The following is a 16,602-nucleotide window of genomic DNA, read 5'->3' as shown; positions in this document are numbered from 1 at the left end:
ATAAAACAAAAACAAATGGCAACAAGAGTAATTTAACAATTTGCGTGGTGTGGTGGAAATATCTGAATCCAGTGGAAATAAACTTTCCTTTTAAGGATTCATTAATACAGGTAAATTAAGACAAAGAAAAAACAAATGGTATGCTAAACTAAATAAATCTAATTTCTAATTTGAGTGATTGAAAAAAAAAAATAAAATGTGCAAAAATAGAGAAGACAGTTTATTATGTGCTATAGCAAAAATTCACTTATTCTATCTTTGTAGTATTGCTTTAAATTGGTTTTGAATGTCGTACGATTTCTAACTTGTTTTAACTGTTCCGGAAGTCTGTTATACTTGAGAGGACCAAAATAAGACAGTTTTGTTTGCCCAAAACTTGTTGAAGCTCGGGATTGCATTAAGTTATTAGCTTGTCTTGTATTATGACCATGATTTACCGTAGGTAATACCAAATTGTAATGACGGTCTTGATTGTTTAACATGTCATACACGAATAGTGTTGATTGCATTTCACAGAGGCACCGAATAGGTAAAACGCTATGCATGGAGTCTGAATAGAGATGAAGCGTTGGAAATAATGGAGGAAGCTTAAATATAATTTTAAGACATCGATTCTGTAGAACCTGAAGTTTATTCAACTTTGACCGGCAAGCATGACCCCAAGCAATTACCAAGTATTGAAGAAGAGAATGTATACAGGCGTAGTAGAACTTTAAAAGAACTTGACGCGGCACAAACGAACGAACTCGGTATACCATGCCACACATAGAAGCAACCTTTTTTTCTAAGCTTTTAATATGATTCTCCCAAGATACAGGGGATAGACAAAATGATCGGGACAGGCAAAATTTTCCCTTCTCAAAAAATATTCAAATAGCTGTAACTTTTCGAAAAGTGCATCAAATATTCTCAAATTTTTACTGTAAATAGATCAACTAGTTGTGTATCAGTGAACAAAATTTGGAAAAGATCGGGCTATTCTGCACGAAGTTATAAAGATTCTAGAAAAAGGTATATTTATCCGATAGCCAACTTTGAGCTGTTATATCTCCGGATTCAATGAACTGAATGCAATGCAATTTTGATTATTTATGACTTATATAATGAGCTTTGAAAAACTTTTGACTTAACTTAAAATTCTTAACACGGAAGAAAATTATAATGGTTAGATTTTTTTTCTAATAAAACACCAAATTTTCTTAAATTTCAACATCGTTTCAAAATTCAAGATGCTAATTATAGTTCATTTATATTCCCTCTAATTGTCTTGAATATAAATATGTTTTGAAAGAAAGTAACAACATAGCCGGCAATTCATTGAAAAAGTAATGGGATGCATATGAAAAATAGACCAATTTACTAAAAAATCATAAAATAAATGAAATCGCTATAACTTTTTCTCTTGTTAATAATTTCAAGTTGAGTCAAACGTTTTTCAGAGCTCATTATATAAGTCGTGAATGGTAAAAATTTCATTGAATTCGGTTCATTGAATCCTGAGATATAACAGCTCAAAGTTGGCAATCGGATAAATATACCTTTTTCTAGAATCTTTATAACTTCGTGCAGAATAACCCGATCTTTTCCAAATTTTGTCCACTGATACACAACTAGTTGATCCACTGACAGTAAAGATTTGAGAATATTTGATGCACTTTTCGAAAAGTTACAGCTTTTTGAATATGTTTTGAGGAGGGAAAATTTTGCCTGTCCCGATCATTTTGTCTATCCCCTGTAGTGTTGAGTCCAAAAGTAAACCTAAATATTTCATCGAAGATACCTTTTCAATTGTATTTGAACCAACATTTGGGTTAATATGGTTGCCAAGTTTTTTTCTAGGACTGTGGAATAACATATATTTAGTTTTGGAAAGATTTATTGAAAGTAAATTGTCGTTGCAAAACTTTATCAAGATATGCAAGTCTTGTTCTAAATCACGAATTACGGAATTTACATCAATGTGCGGATAAAAAATTGCGGTATCGTCGGCAAACAATCTCGGAATGCCAATAAGTGGTAGGTTTCCAATATCATTAATATATGTTAAAAATAACAAGGGCCCTATGTTACTTCCCTGTGGGACACCGACGTTAATCATTTGTGGTGAGCTCTTTTCGCCATCAATAACTACATATTGTTGCCGATCAATCAGATAACTCCTAATAATATCATTTGCTACACCTCTTATACCATAATATTCCAACTTCTTCAACAGGATATTATGGTCCAACGTATCGAATGCCTTCTTCAAATCAATGAAAAGTCCTCCCACAATACATTTTTTGTCAATATTTTCAATCAAAAAATCAACGAGCTCAACTATGGCAGTTGAGGTGCTGCAGCCTTTCCGGAACCCGTACTGATATTTATATAAAACATCATACTTGTCGTAAAATTCTAGTATTCTTTTAACCAATAACTTTTCAAATACCTTATTAAATACAGAAAGTGTAGAAATCGGGCGATAATTACAAGGGTTGTTCGATTCGCCGGATTTAAAAATCGGTACTACCTTTGACATCTTCAAGCAATCCGGATAAATTCCTGAACATAAAATTTGATTAAACATATGCGAGAGAATTTTTATTCTTAATCACTTAACCTAATTTACAGCTCTATTGTCCACTAGGGCACTACGTGAGCGACTTCAATTGACAGCTGCACCTACAGTATTGTACAGCGCCTAGATATATTCTATTTTACTTTATTGAACTGGCTGCCTTTCTGCTGCTTTCACTTTTCTACTACATGGTAGAATGATGAGCACAAGGATGATGGATGGCCGTTGTTCCTTTCCAATCCGATTGGGGGTCCATTATGAGTAGCAGTTCGCCGATTTCCAGGTATCCGGGTCCGTTTGAGCCATGCGGCTCAGAAGAGGGTCAGTGTCAGCCGCTCCGGTGAAGAGCAACTGACGAAAAATTGCAAGTGCCGGGGCTGGGAATCAAACCCATGACCATCCGCATATGAAGCGAACGTGTGACCAACTACGCCACGGGCCCCGACTATGCGAGAGAATACTGGAAAACTTTTGAATGTTATCTTTCAGAACGCTTGTCGGAAACCCATCAGGACCGTTGCTTTTCTTGGAATTAATTCCATTTATTATAAGATAAACTTCATTATAAGTTGCCGGCCGGAGAAAAATTGAATGGTTCAGCTGCCTCATATATCTGAAAGTATTTGATTCGCTGTTTTTCGGTATCGTTGCTGCAAGATTGGAACCAATAGTAGCAAAATAGTTGTTAAAAACTTCGCAAACTTCTCTGGTGTTAGTTGTTTTGACACCATTATTATCTAATTCAATGTGGCTTTTGCGTTTTGAGCGCCCCATAATTTCATTAATGTTTTTCCATAGCTTTGAAGTGTTGTTAGTATCAAGCAATTGTTTGTGGTAATTTGATTTGCAAGATTTTTTTGAAACCTCAACTTTTTTTGTTATGTGTTTCAACATATCCTGAGAATACTGATCATTCGGGTTGAATTTGCATTTCTTCAAATATTTATTTTTCAGTTTTATAAGCTGCCATAGATCAAAGGTTAGCCAAGGACAATGCTTAGATTTTTCTTTGACGGTTTCAGTTTTTTTTCGTTGTACAACTGGACTGCAGTTCATTATAGGTATTTACAATATTCAACAAAGAGTTATTAATATCATTGGAGCATTCAAAATTTTCTAAGAAATCACTAAACAACGTTTTCAGTTGTCTTTTATTTATAAGATTTTTACTTAGCACAATTCGTTCTTTTGCCGTGTGTAATTTGAAAGTAGTGATAACAATCAGATGGTCACTTAGGTTTGTGTAAATTGTGTCATTACGAACACAAGAAAGATCATTTATTTTGCTGATAACGTGATCAAGAATATTGCTACTCACTGGACGCGTGATAAACGAATTTGAACATGCAAAATTATAAGACTCTAAAACACTATTGTAGCGACGCACAACATTATTGTTGGTTAGATTTATAGGTATGTTCATATCTCCAACTATGAAACAAGGCTTGTTGCGACAGGATGATAAAAGATTTTCTAAAATATCTTGAAATCTACAATAATCGAAGGAAGGGGGTCTATAAATACCAATCACATCATGTGATAATCCTCCAGATTTCAGTTCGACGTGTATTAAGTGAAATCCATCCAACTCTTCATTTTTTATAATAGTGTATTGATTGGTATCTTTAATGTACATAGCTAGGCCTCCAGAAGAACTTTCACGACTGGAAAAAAACAGCATTATATTTCGGAATTGAATACATAGAGCAGTTAGAGGATTTCAACCATGTTTCTCCTAAAACAATAACGTCAATTGACACAACACTCGTATCCAAGAATAAAGCAACATTATCAAATTTTTGTAATTCATTCATTCCCCTAATATTCCACTGAGCGATGTTTAAAGATTTCGTACTCGGAACACAATATTGTGTGTTGAAATCTTCAACACTATCATGCTGAAAATTTATCGTAGTAGCCATTGATAACATTTAATTTACAGAAAAAATAAACACAAGCTTAAACGGTTGATTAAATAGATGTCTTAGCAAATGTTGCAGTTCGCAGAGTATCTTTGATGTTCATCAAATCATGTCTAGATCTAATTGCAGACGGTTTTGCACTGTCGTCTTTCCTAATCCACACAGTTCCTCCCTTACCAGACCAGACATACTTAATATCCATTGACTTTTGGCATTCTCTCACTTGTCTAAGCAAATCTAACGACAAAGGAGTTAATTGATCTCTGAGTATCACAGTAGTTGGTTGCCCATTTCTAATAAAATGTGGATCAATAGTGGAGGATAGTAATTTTCCATAGTCTTTCTTCTTCTTGCAAACAAGACCTTTAGATTCAGAGTTCCTAAATGTAATCCTAATGGGAATCAGTGGATGTGTTTCTTTTCTAGTTTCATATATCCTTGTAACTGAGTGAATTAAATTGGTACTGTTTTTTACCCCGATATGATTCATTACTTTCGCAACAATGTTCTGAACATTTCCGCCTGATGAATAAGGAAGTCCTAGAAGAACGGCAGTGTCGTCATTATCCCGTTTATTTTTCCTATCTACATCCATTTCGAGTTTGTTAAACGATCCTTCTAACACACTTAACGAACCCTTTAATTCATCAATTTGCTGCTTCAAAATCTTATTCTCAACTTTCATAGCGTTAAACTCATTCACAATCGACTCAAACCTATTAGAAAGAAACTCTTGTGAAGCCTCTATTGCATCTTTCAGTTGCTTCATCTCAGATCTGACACCGTGCATTTCAATGTTTACCGCAGATGATATAGAGCTTTTCACTTCTGCAATCAACGGAGCAACTATTGACGATTTAGTGTTCTGTATTTCTATTATGCGTTGGTAGATGTTAGAGCAATGCGGTGTACAAAAAAACATTTTTTCTTTTATTCGCAATACAGCGCTTCCAAGAATGTTGCGACATTTATAGTGAGCTTCCGAGAAACAGTACATACAGGTTAAAATTTTATTTTGATCCTTCTCATGTTTGTTACATATTTCACAGCGCATTGGTTCTTTAGACATCGTACAACCAATTTAAAATCAACACTCAACAAAGATAGTAGACTAAGTTTTCTATAGTAAATAAAAGCAAGAACAAAAACAATGGGCGGGACAGCTCTAATATTCATTAGCGGTATTAAGCAGTATTAGAAATATTAATACCAGATGAAATCCATTTTTGAACGAAGTATGCCATGCTTTTTGGGTCGATTTGAAATGTCAGCAACAAGAATTGCGTATTTTCATTGGTTTCAGGTTGTATGAAATCGGTTGCATATCGCTATTCTATCGTACTTTTCAGTCCCGGAGCAACGATTCCGCAAATACCACAAAATGTGGTATCTCGTATTACCATATACGTCCCAAAAGCTTGCATCTACAATCATCAATAGCACACCGAAAATCGCCAGCCTAAATATTACCGAGAGTCTATCTCCAGATTAGACCTGTGCGCCGACTTTATTTTGCTCGGCGGCGGCGTGAGGGCCATTTTTGGCCGGCGGCGGCGGCGTCATCGGCGTCACGCCGGTGGCAGCTTTCGGCGGCGGCGGCGGCGGCGTGAATCGGCGTGACCAAAATTTGACCGTAATTTCAACATTGGCGAAACGAAGAAGTTGTCTTTACGCTGAAGAATTTGTAGTCCAGCCTTTGCTTTTTCATAACCATTGATGACATTATTGTAGTTATCATGCCAGTACACAGGATGAAGTATTTGACCAAAAAGAAACCAATGCTCAAACATCTTGTTTGACTCGATCGAATTTTCATTAGTGTCAAACAGATGTTTTTTTCTTCAGTTTATTTGTCAAATGACCCTGTGTACTTATAATCTTACGTTTGAATGAATACCTTTTTATTCCTGTTCGGGTTCATCACTACTGTGGCCAGTAATAAGACCTATATCCGTATCCGTATTAGTACATGTTGCATTACCCCATTGCAAATTAAGTTTTTGCTGCAGTTTTCGTTTTTGTTTTCTTAGAACATTAGATTTCCGGGAATAATCTCCGAAAGAATTCCAGAAGGAGCCTGGAGGAATCCATGAAGGACCTTCTGGAATAATCCCTGCAAGAACTGCTGTATGAAACCCTTAAGGAACTTCTGCTGGAATCACTTATGAGTAGTTCAAGAATTTATCTTAGAGAGATCCCTGGAAAAATTATGAAGAATTCCTGAAGGAATTCCTAGAGGATTCCCCAACAGAATTCCAGCAGGAATCCCCGGAGGAATGTCAGAAGGAATCCCCAATGGATTTTTAGAAGTAATCCCGGAAGAAGTTCCAGGAGGAATACTCGTTGGAATTCCATGAGGGAGCCCTGAAAGAATTACAAATGAAATTCCCGCAGAATTTGCACAAGAATTCCAGCACGAGTTCCAAGCAAATTCCAGCAGTAATCCCCAAAGAAATCCCAACAGGAATTTCAGAAAGAATCCTCGAAAGTATTCCAGTGGGGATTTCAAAGTGAATTCGAGAAAGAATCCCCAAAGGATATCTAGGGGGAATCAACGGAAAATATCCAAGAGGAATCTCTGAAGGAATTCCAGGAGAAATCCCTGAGGATTTCTAGGAGGAATTACCGAAAGAGTTCCAAGAGGAACCCTAGAAGGAATTCTAGGAGGAATCCCCGAAGAAATTTGAAGTGAAACCCCAAAAGGAATTCTAGTAGGAACCCTCAAAGGAATTCCAGAAGAAAGTCCAGGAGGAATCCACGATGGAATTTTATGAGGAATACTCGAAGGAAATTCAGGAGAAATCCCCGAAGGATTCCCAGAAGGAATGCCAACCCCGAAGAAATTCTAGTAGGAATTCCATGAGGAATCTCCGGAAAAATTGGAAGGGGAAGCTAAAAAGGAATTTCAAGAGGAAACGCCGAAGATATTACAGGAGGAATCTCAGAAACAACTCTAGAAGGAATCTCCAAAGGAACTCCATGAGAAATCCCCGGAGGAATTCAAGGAGGAATCCCTGAAAAAAGTCCAGGAGGAATTTCCGAAGGAACTCTAGAAGGAATCTCCAAAGGATTTCAAACCGAGATCCTCGATAGTGGAATTCAAAGAAACAGTACTTAACACGATTTTCTTTATACTTCCAAATAAATTCCAGGAGAAATCCCGAATGAGTTTTAGGAGAAATTATCGAAGGAATTCCATGAGGAAATCAAGGAGAAATCTCCAAAGGAGCTCTAAAAAGAATCATCAAAGAAATTCCAGGCGAAATCCACGACGCAGTATCAAATGAAATCTCTGAAAGAATTTCTGGTTGAATCCATGAAGTAAGTCTAGGACGAATCCTCGACGGAATTCCAGAAGAGATCTCCAAAGGAATTTCAGGAGGATTTGCTGAAGGAACTCTAGCAGAGACCCTCGAAGAAATTGTATGAGGGTCTCCGGAAAAATTCCAAGAAGAAGGTTTAAGTTGTATCTTCGAAGGAATTCCTGAAAGAATCCCGAAGGAATTCCAGGATGAATCCCCAAAGGAAGTCCAGGAGGAATCCACGACGGAATATCAGGAGGAATCCTTGAATAAAATTCAGGAACTCTTGGAGGAAGTCTAGTAGGAAACCCTGAAATTCCTGCTGGAAATCTAAAAAGAATCCCCGTAGGAATTCCAAGAGGAATCCTCGAAATAATTCCAGGAGAAATTTCCCGTAGAATTCCCGTAGGAATTTCAGGAGGAATGCTCGAAGGAAGTCCATGAGGAATCACCGAAGAAATTACAGGAGAAATCGATGCAGGAATGCCAGGGGGAATCCCCGAAAGAATGCCGGTGGTAATCTTCGAACGATTTCCAGGTGGAATTCTTGAAGGATTTTCAGCGGAATCTCCCGAGGGAATCTTTCCGGGTAGAGGGATCCCTGTAGGATTTCCAGAAGGAATCCCCGAAAGATTGTCAGGAGAAGTCCCCAAAAAAATTCCTGGAGGAATTCCAGACGGAAATGCTTGAGGAATTCTTGTAGAAACTCCATAAGAGATCCCACAATAATATCCTGGAGATATGCATGATTATATTTCTAAGGAAATTCTCGAAGGAACTTTAACAAGATTTCCTGAAACAACTCCTTTAGGAAATCTCTGATTTTACTCCTGGAGCATCCGTGAGTCCTCCTGGAAAAATCTCAGAAAGAATCTCAAGAGCTATACCTTGAATAACTCATGGATGAATTCCTAAATGAACTTCTCGAACACTCCCCTATGGATATCCTGAAGGATTCTTAAAAGGAACTTTTATACTAATTTTTGAGTGGATTTCTGTATGAATCCCTGAATAAACTTCTGGGGGAATCCTTGGATCCTCCTGTAAGATTCTCGGAAGGAACTCCTGGAGAGATTTCTGAACTTCTGGAGGAATCACTGAAGAAATTCAGGAGGAACCTCTGAGGAAACATCTGCATGAATTCCGGTAACTCCTAGAGAAATCTATGAAGGAACTCTTGGACTTATTTCTGTAGGAACTCCTGTATGAATTTCTAAAAGAACGTTATAAAATAGCTGTATTCGAATTTTGGCAAGACTAGAAAAGCCATTTCAAAGTTAAATTCTATCGCAGTCGAATCCAAAAATCGTTAACTGCTGTGGGAGAAAACTCAATCCGTTCGATAACCATTGTTCGACAGAACAACACTGGACGAAAAAATCGGCAATAATTAAGTCCTTGAGAAAGATACCAAATGTAACCGAAACGTCGGACAAGATTAAATAGCTGTATTTGAAATTTGCCAAGACTGGAAAAGCCATTACAAAGTCAAATGAACTTCAGAAGGAATCCCTGCAGGAGGCATCTATGAATCCTCCTGAAAGAATCTCTGAAGGGGCTTCTGAAAGAATACCCGAGGGAACTCCTGTTGAAATAGCTTAGATAACCTCAGAAGGAATTCCCAATAAACTCCTGAAGGAACTCCTGAAGAGGTCACCGAAGGAACTTCTGGATCATTCCTTGTAAGAACTACTATACTGCATGAATCCTCGAAAATGGTCATGAATTAATCTATGGTGGAACTTCTGTAGGAATATCTGAATGAACTCCAAGATAAGTTCCTAACGATCTCCTGAAATAATTTCTGAAAATTTTCCATGAGGCATACCGAGAGGAATCCCTGAAGGAATTTCAGGGGGGATGGTACCCTTAATGGAAATCCTGGAGTGGTTTCTGAAGAACACATAACGCCAGGAGGAACCCGTTGTTGGAATTCTAGAGGAATTCCTGAGAGATCTCCTAGAGGAATTTCTGAAGAAACTCCCGGACTAATTTCTGAAGAAACTCCTGAATGAATTCCTGAAGGAATTTCAGAAAAAATCCCTGAAGAAACTTCCTGACTAATCTCTGAAGGACCTCCTATGGGAACCCCAGATGAATCTTCTGGATGAATCTCGGATGTATTTCTAGGAGGCATCCCTGAATCCTCCTGAAAAAAAATATGAAGGTACTTTTGTCGAGATCTTCTGAAAAAAAAATCATGTTGAAACTCCTAAAGGCATCCCTGAATCTCTGAAAGAACTACTGGAGACATCTTTGAAGAAACTTCGAAGAGATCTCTAAAGGAACTTGTGAAGAATACTTTGATTGGAATTTTAGAGGAATCTTCGAAAGAAAATTAGTATTTTATCTCAACTTTATGTAAACAAAATTTTGTTCGTGTACTGATCAACGGCGTGAAATATGAAAATCGGCGGCGTGACAAACATCGGCGTATGGCGCGCCGCCGATATCACGATCGGCGTCGGCGTGGGGCAAAAAGGGTCGGCGGCGGCGGCGTGGCGCGGCGGCGCACAGGTCTACTCCAGATAAATATGGCCAATATCTAGTTCAGTATTCAATTAGCTAGGCCCTACAAACATAAACTATCAGTGCACCAAAGCCTAAAACGGCATTGGAGTAGAAAAATTCCAAGTTCTGTTAATACCAATTTTCACATTCTGTAAATATCAAGGGGAATATGAACAGTTTAGAAACGCAGTCAGCTTATTTAGTTTTTCTTTTATATTTAGGTATTGGATATACGCATTTGAAGACAACGGTTTTCCGCAATCAGCTCCTGCTTAGGACTTGCAATTGAAGTGCATCGAATCACATTTGATGGAGCTATCTTTTTGTTTTTCCTACGTCCAGCGATATGGGCTTTCGAGAGCCATCCAGTGCAGTGAAACTCACGTTATTTTCACAGCTAAAAAACATAATCAAAACAAATTAGGGTTTATATTTGAACAAATTAAAGAAAAACCTTCGACGAACCATATCTCCATCTTTTGTATTCGTGACAGTTGGTTGTTGTGTGGAAAATCATGACATACTACACAAAAAATGATTCGGTGAACCATGAAGATTAGGAAACTAATATTTATTAGGCGGTATTAGCATCAGTATTAGGCACTGTCCCGCCCCTAGGGTAACACTATCAAAAATAAAATTCTCTATCAACCACACACACACACTTCAAATACTATACGGGACAGATCGATATTCGAACATGTATTGCATTTGTACTAAAATGATCGCTCAATACGATTACCAGATTTTATATGTGCTGAGGCATCGACCAGCAAGGAACTCAGAAGGTACTGTGAGAAACTCACCAGAGTTATGACAGGTACTAATAATTTACTGAAGCTTTTCTGTGTTTGCCTATGTACACACAACACTACTTGAATTCTTAGTTATATTGGCCAGCTACGACTATCAGTATGCAGTCACACACAGCCCATGCTAGACAGAGCCATTTGCATGTCCTACTTACAGATTTAGTTAAATACCAGATCTCAATCTACTGCTCGCGGTCAATAGATCAAAGTGATGGTGTAGTGGTCAGTACCGACAAAGATATCGTTTGCGTCATACAGCCTATAGAACAAGGACAGAATAGCAACAGAGCAATCAACAACAGCAGCAGCAACAGTGGTAAAAAAGCAGTCAGCAACTCAGGTCAGCACCAACACAATCACACAACAAAGATCAAAGCTGGAATAACGCTACGATGAACAATATTTCTTCATGAAAAAAACGAGCAATATTTGGAAGGAAATGCATATACTTTTATCGCAAACTGCGCACCGATACTTGTACTAACAAAATGAATAGATTTGAAATTTTTTTTATCTAATATAGCACAACATTCAATCACTCGAAAATTTCACTTGCAAAATAGCACACCTCAACTACCCAAGTATTGAGATAGTATTGATATTATTCCTTTACATATACTGGAAAAACAACAATAATATTTTTCCACTTTACGTAGGGTACACTCAGCCAAATAACCTTAAGATTTCCATAAGGCCCAACTTATGAAACGGCCTTTAAATAATTCATAATGATTCGGATGAATTTCATAAGGTCCTCTATGACGTAAAATCGTCTCACAGCTTGGCTTTTATTCATGTTTAGCATCATGGTTTTCTCAAGCGTCGGTAGCCGTGTGGATAAAGCACGGGCTCGGTGATCCCGACGTTCATGGATGGAATCCAGTCTGCTTCATTTTAAGATTTTTTTTGTTCTTTTCATAAGTCTATCTTATGAAATTTGTCATAGCAAGCACGATCAATTTTCATAAGGTATTCTTATGTCATCCATAAGAATTAGTTATAGCAAATTTTCATATGGTATTTCGATGAATTTCGCTAGTTTTTTTCGCTGAGTGTATAACTTCGGGTATTTGCCAAATAACTTTGTCTTCGACAAAGCTGATTGGCAAATAGTCACCTACAATAAAACCAAAGGGTGTAATTATTGAACGACAGATTCCTGTCACTCACTCGGTAGCTGATCGGTTTCCCAGATCTTGGCTACTAACCGGTGCAGACAGGTGGCTTACTTTTCCAGGCCCATCCTGATGAACTCTGGCTACAAAGATTTAAAATTAGTTGAACAAAACGCAAGATATGTGATTTTTAGTAAATGCCATATTTTAAAAACTCGATATTAACTGGATAACTGCCACTGAGGAAGATTACAAGTTGAAATAGGCGTATCTGTCAAAGGGTAAGCAACATAGGGCGGAATTAAAAGGTACGAAACTGATTGCACTCATTCGAAGAGGGTATTCTGCTTAGAGGGTTCGAAAAGTCGGTACAAGATCGATATTGAGCTAAAACTCAAAACCTGATCTTATTAAAAATAAATTGAAGCACGGTTTCTAAATCAGCGCTAAATTGTCCTTAAAAATTTTGGTCGTTGACATAAGTTCACGACTTTCGTTTTTTTTTTGTAAAATAATTGACATGATTTATGGTATACGTATCAATTACAATTTACATTTACATACTTCCTTCTTCAATTTCTTCCACAATTTTTTTGAGAACTTTTTCAAAAGATTTCATTAATTCATTCCGATACCTTCTACGTAATTCCAATTACTCCTTTAATTTTGTTCACCATATTCTATGATAATTTCTTCGGTTATTCTAAAGGGAAATCTTTCATTAGTTTCTTTTTTTCAAACATGCCTTTTTTTCTGAAAAAGTGATTGTTGTTTGGGAACTCCTTCAGAAATTCATTCATGTTTAGTAATGTTTTGGCATTATTTTCAAAACATCTTCCGACAACTTATGTTATTAAATATCTGCTTGATAACAAATTGAAGTATCGTTAAAATGAGAAAAGTAATACTAGTTGTTGTTATTCCTTTGTTATTGAATACCTGCTACATAGCAAATTGAGGTATCGATAAAATGTACAATACAATAGTAAGAACTGTTATTACTTTGCTATTCAATACCTTTTGCATAACAATTACAACACTTTGTCTTGTGTATGAAAATTTAGGTATGCATTCATTATTGAAATGACAAGATTTGTTATTTTCTAGGTGTTATTCATACAAAAACAAGGTATTCGTTTTTGTTATTTTGCCTCTTATTACCACCTTATGAGGGGCATGCCAAGGTATGCTGGTATTCAAGATTAAATACCTTGTTGTGTTATTCACTTGTTATTCTTTTCTGCTCGGGTTATGCTGTATTTTTCAAAAATAGGTCACAATTGATCCCTTTTTGAGAGCATGGTTAATTTAAATAGAAAATAACTCCAGAAGCTTCCTATTCATTTTCTTTTCAAGTTTTCTCGTGTTTTTGATAAATATGGTGTATTTGAAATTGTAAAGTTTCCTTATATTGTTAAGAACATGCCGTATTTTGAAAATGGGGAGACTTGATCCCCTTTTTATGGTGTGTAATGAAATAATAATTATCTGGTACGTTTTACCGTTGAATATACTAAAAAACCGAGTGAATAGAGGCATCCGAATAGAATTTAATTGTTCACATGTATATTGTTTATATAATCCTCGAGGGATCAAGTCTCCCCATGTCACTGTTGTATATACTAAGCTACATTAATCAAATACACTAAAACCTCTTTTTATGCATGTTATTTTTATGCACTTTTAATTTATGCATCTTTTTTTACGCCCTGCATAAAAAGAGGGAAAGCTACTCAGAACCAATATTGTGCATAAGAATATTTAATAATGACGGGAACTATTGCAACGGTGGCCAAGGGGTGTTTACAGAGGACAGCAAAGGAAGGTTACAGGTTCATTTTTGGGTGTTTCCGAAGGTCTCATGTGCGTTACATGGGGTCCGAGTGGGTCTTAAGAGAGTTTCAGAGTCATTTCAGGAAGTCTCAGAGCATTTTAGACTGGTTTCAGAGGCGTTTCGGAGGCGGTTTAGGGGCTTTGGTTTAGGAGGATTTTTGAGGCATGTTTCAGACCATTTTCGGCATGATTCAGAGGCGTTACGGAGAAGTTTTCGGGGTGTTCGGAGCTTCTCAGGTGCGTTATATGGAGTCCGAGGGGGCTTAAGGGGAATTTTGAAGGCATTTCAGAACGTTTCAAATCATTTTCTGCGGAATTAAGAGGCGTTACGAAAGCGTTTCGGGGTGTTTGAGGCCTCTCAGGTGCGTTACATAGGGTTTGAAGGCATTTCAGGACGTTTCAGAGCATTTTCTGTGGGACTAAGAGGCGTTACGAAAGCGTTACGGAGGAGTTTTCGGGGGGTTTGGAGCCTCTCAGGTGCGTTACATGGGGTCCGAAGGGTTTAAGGGGGATTTTGGAGGCATTTCCGGATGTTTCAGAGCATTTTCGGCGTTACGAGAGCGTTACGAAGGAGTTTTCGGGGGGTTTGGGGCCTCAGGTGCGTTATATGGGTCCGAGGGGGTTTAAGGGGGATTTTGAAGGCATTTAAGAAAGTTTCAGAGCATTTTCTGCGGGATTAAGAGGCGTTACGAAAGCGTTACGGAGGAGTTTTGGGGGGGGGGGGGGGGTTTGGAGCCCCTCAGGTGCGGGGGGTCTAAGGGGGATTTTGGAGGCATTTCAGGACGTTTCAGAGCCTCTTCGGTGGGATTCAGATGCGTTACGGAGGAGTTTTCGGGAAGTTCGAAGCTTCTCAAGTGCGTTACATAGGGTCCGGTGGAGTTCAAGGGGAATTTCGGAGGCATTTCAAAACGTTTTCGGGGGATCCAGAGGCGTTACGGAAGCGTTACGGAGGAGTTCTCAGGAGTTTCGAAGCCTTCAGGTGCGTTACATGGGGTCCCCGAGGGGTTTAAAAGGGATTTTTGAGGCATTTCAGGAAGTTTCAGAGCAGACTCTGAAATACGTTAAAACGTCCCTTAAACCTCTTGCAATGCCCTTTAAATGCTCCTGAGATCACTTGAATTGCCCCTAAAGCCCCTTGGAACGCCCCTGAAACCCACTTGATACTATTGAAATACCCCAGAATTCCCCGTAATCCCGTGAAAACACCAAAAAATCTTGACAGAACACCCTTAAAAGGCTCCTCAAATCCCCCGAATCAACCCCTTAAAACGCCCCTGAAGCCCCTTGGAACCCCCTTTATGGGCTCTCTGGGAACTCTCTGGAAACCCCCTTAACCTCACCTCAACTGCCCAGGAGCAAAACCTGTTCTCGCGAACTAGATTCTCTTATTGAAATGCAAACTTAATTTATGCATAAATTTCCCTCTTTTTATGCCTTTTTTTAATTTATGCACATTTTTAATTTATGCAGTCCCAGCCGTGTGCATAAAAAGAGGTTCCAGTGTATTTATATAACAGCCTTATTTGGATAAATACGTTTGATAGTATTTTATTTATACTATGTGCTGTGAAATTTTGACACGATTTGGTTAAATTTTCACAAAGTTATTGAGATTTTTCGGAATCGCCTAAAAGATTTCTGAAGGACTGAAAACAAACCATCAGCCATTAAAAAAAAATGCAATGCACAATCGAAATCACTTGTAGCCAATCAGAATGTAAGTGAACTATCGAAACATGTAACCCACACAATAATGATTCCCATAATTACAGTATCCCCTGAAGAATACTCCAATACGAGTCGAAACGTTGGGAAAAATCTAAAACTATCGTTTTAATTCCCCAAGACTGCAGTGCCGAAGTAGCTCTATACAAAACATTGTCGTTTGCCCAGATGTAGCTTTGGAAAAAAATATGCTAGAAGAGAACAGTTTTTGATTCCGAGAAAATATGGGGGGAACAAGTCTCCCCAGGGATCAAGTCTCCTCAGTCTCCCCTACTTATAGACTTATGTTAATGTCGAAGAATCGGTCCTTGATCCTCAATCTGCACATTTGTTCGTCGATCTACCACCAACCGATCACGCGGCTCTGCATGTCGCCCATCACGATGAAAGCTGTTCCCAACTCACGTGTGTTGCCGCAACTCTGGTAGATGGTATGATTAGCTCTAAATGTTCGCACCATGGATCCTGATCAACACACCTTCTGCAACTCCACGATTCCGAACCAGCCAATCCGGCCAAACGGCCTTCAGTTTATCAGCAGTTACACATACCGAACTTCCAATTGCAAGTCCCAAGGCAAATCCCCTTTCGGTTCTGTGGTCGTCACCTTTGGCATCGGTTCGCATTCTTCTATTATGTTGATTTTTCAGTACTTGTCGTTTTACGGCTCGCAGGCTCTGATACCAACCCACAAACCCAGAAAACTGGACCTATCTTCCCGGAAGGCACGGGTTCTGTATTCGGATTTCCTCTAAATACAGTAGTAAATGGCTAAATTTAAGCACCAGTCTTCGCTGGGGTAGTATTTGAACACCAAACGAT

Source organism: Aedes albopictus, chromosome 2 (assembly GCF_035046485.1).
Source record: "Aedes albopictus strain Foshan chromosome 2, AalbF5, whole genome shotgun sequence".
NCBI classification, from domain to species: Eukaryota; Metazoa; Arthropoda; class Insecta; order Diptera; family Culicidae; genus Aedes; species Aedes albopictus.
This window is presented reverse-complemented; position numbering follows the sequence as displayed.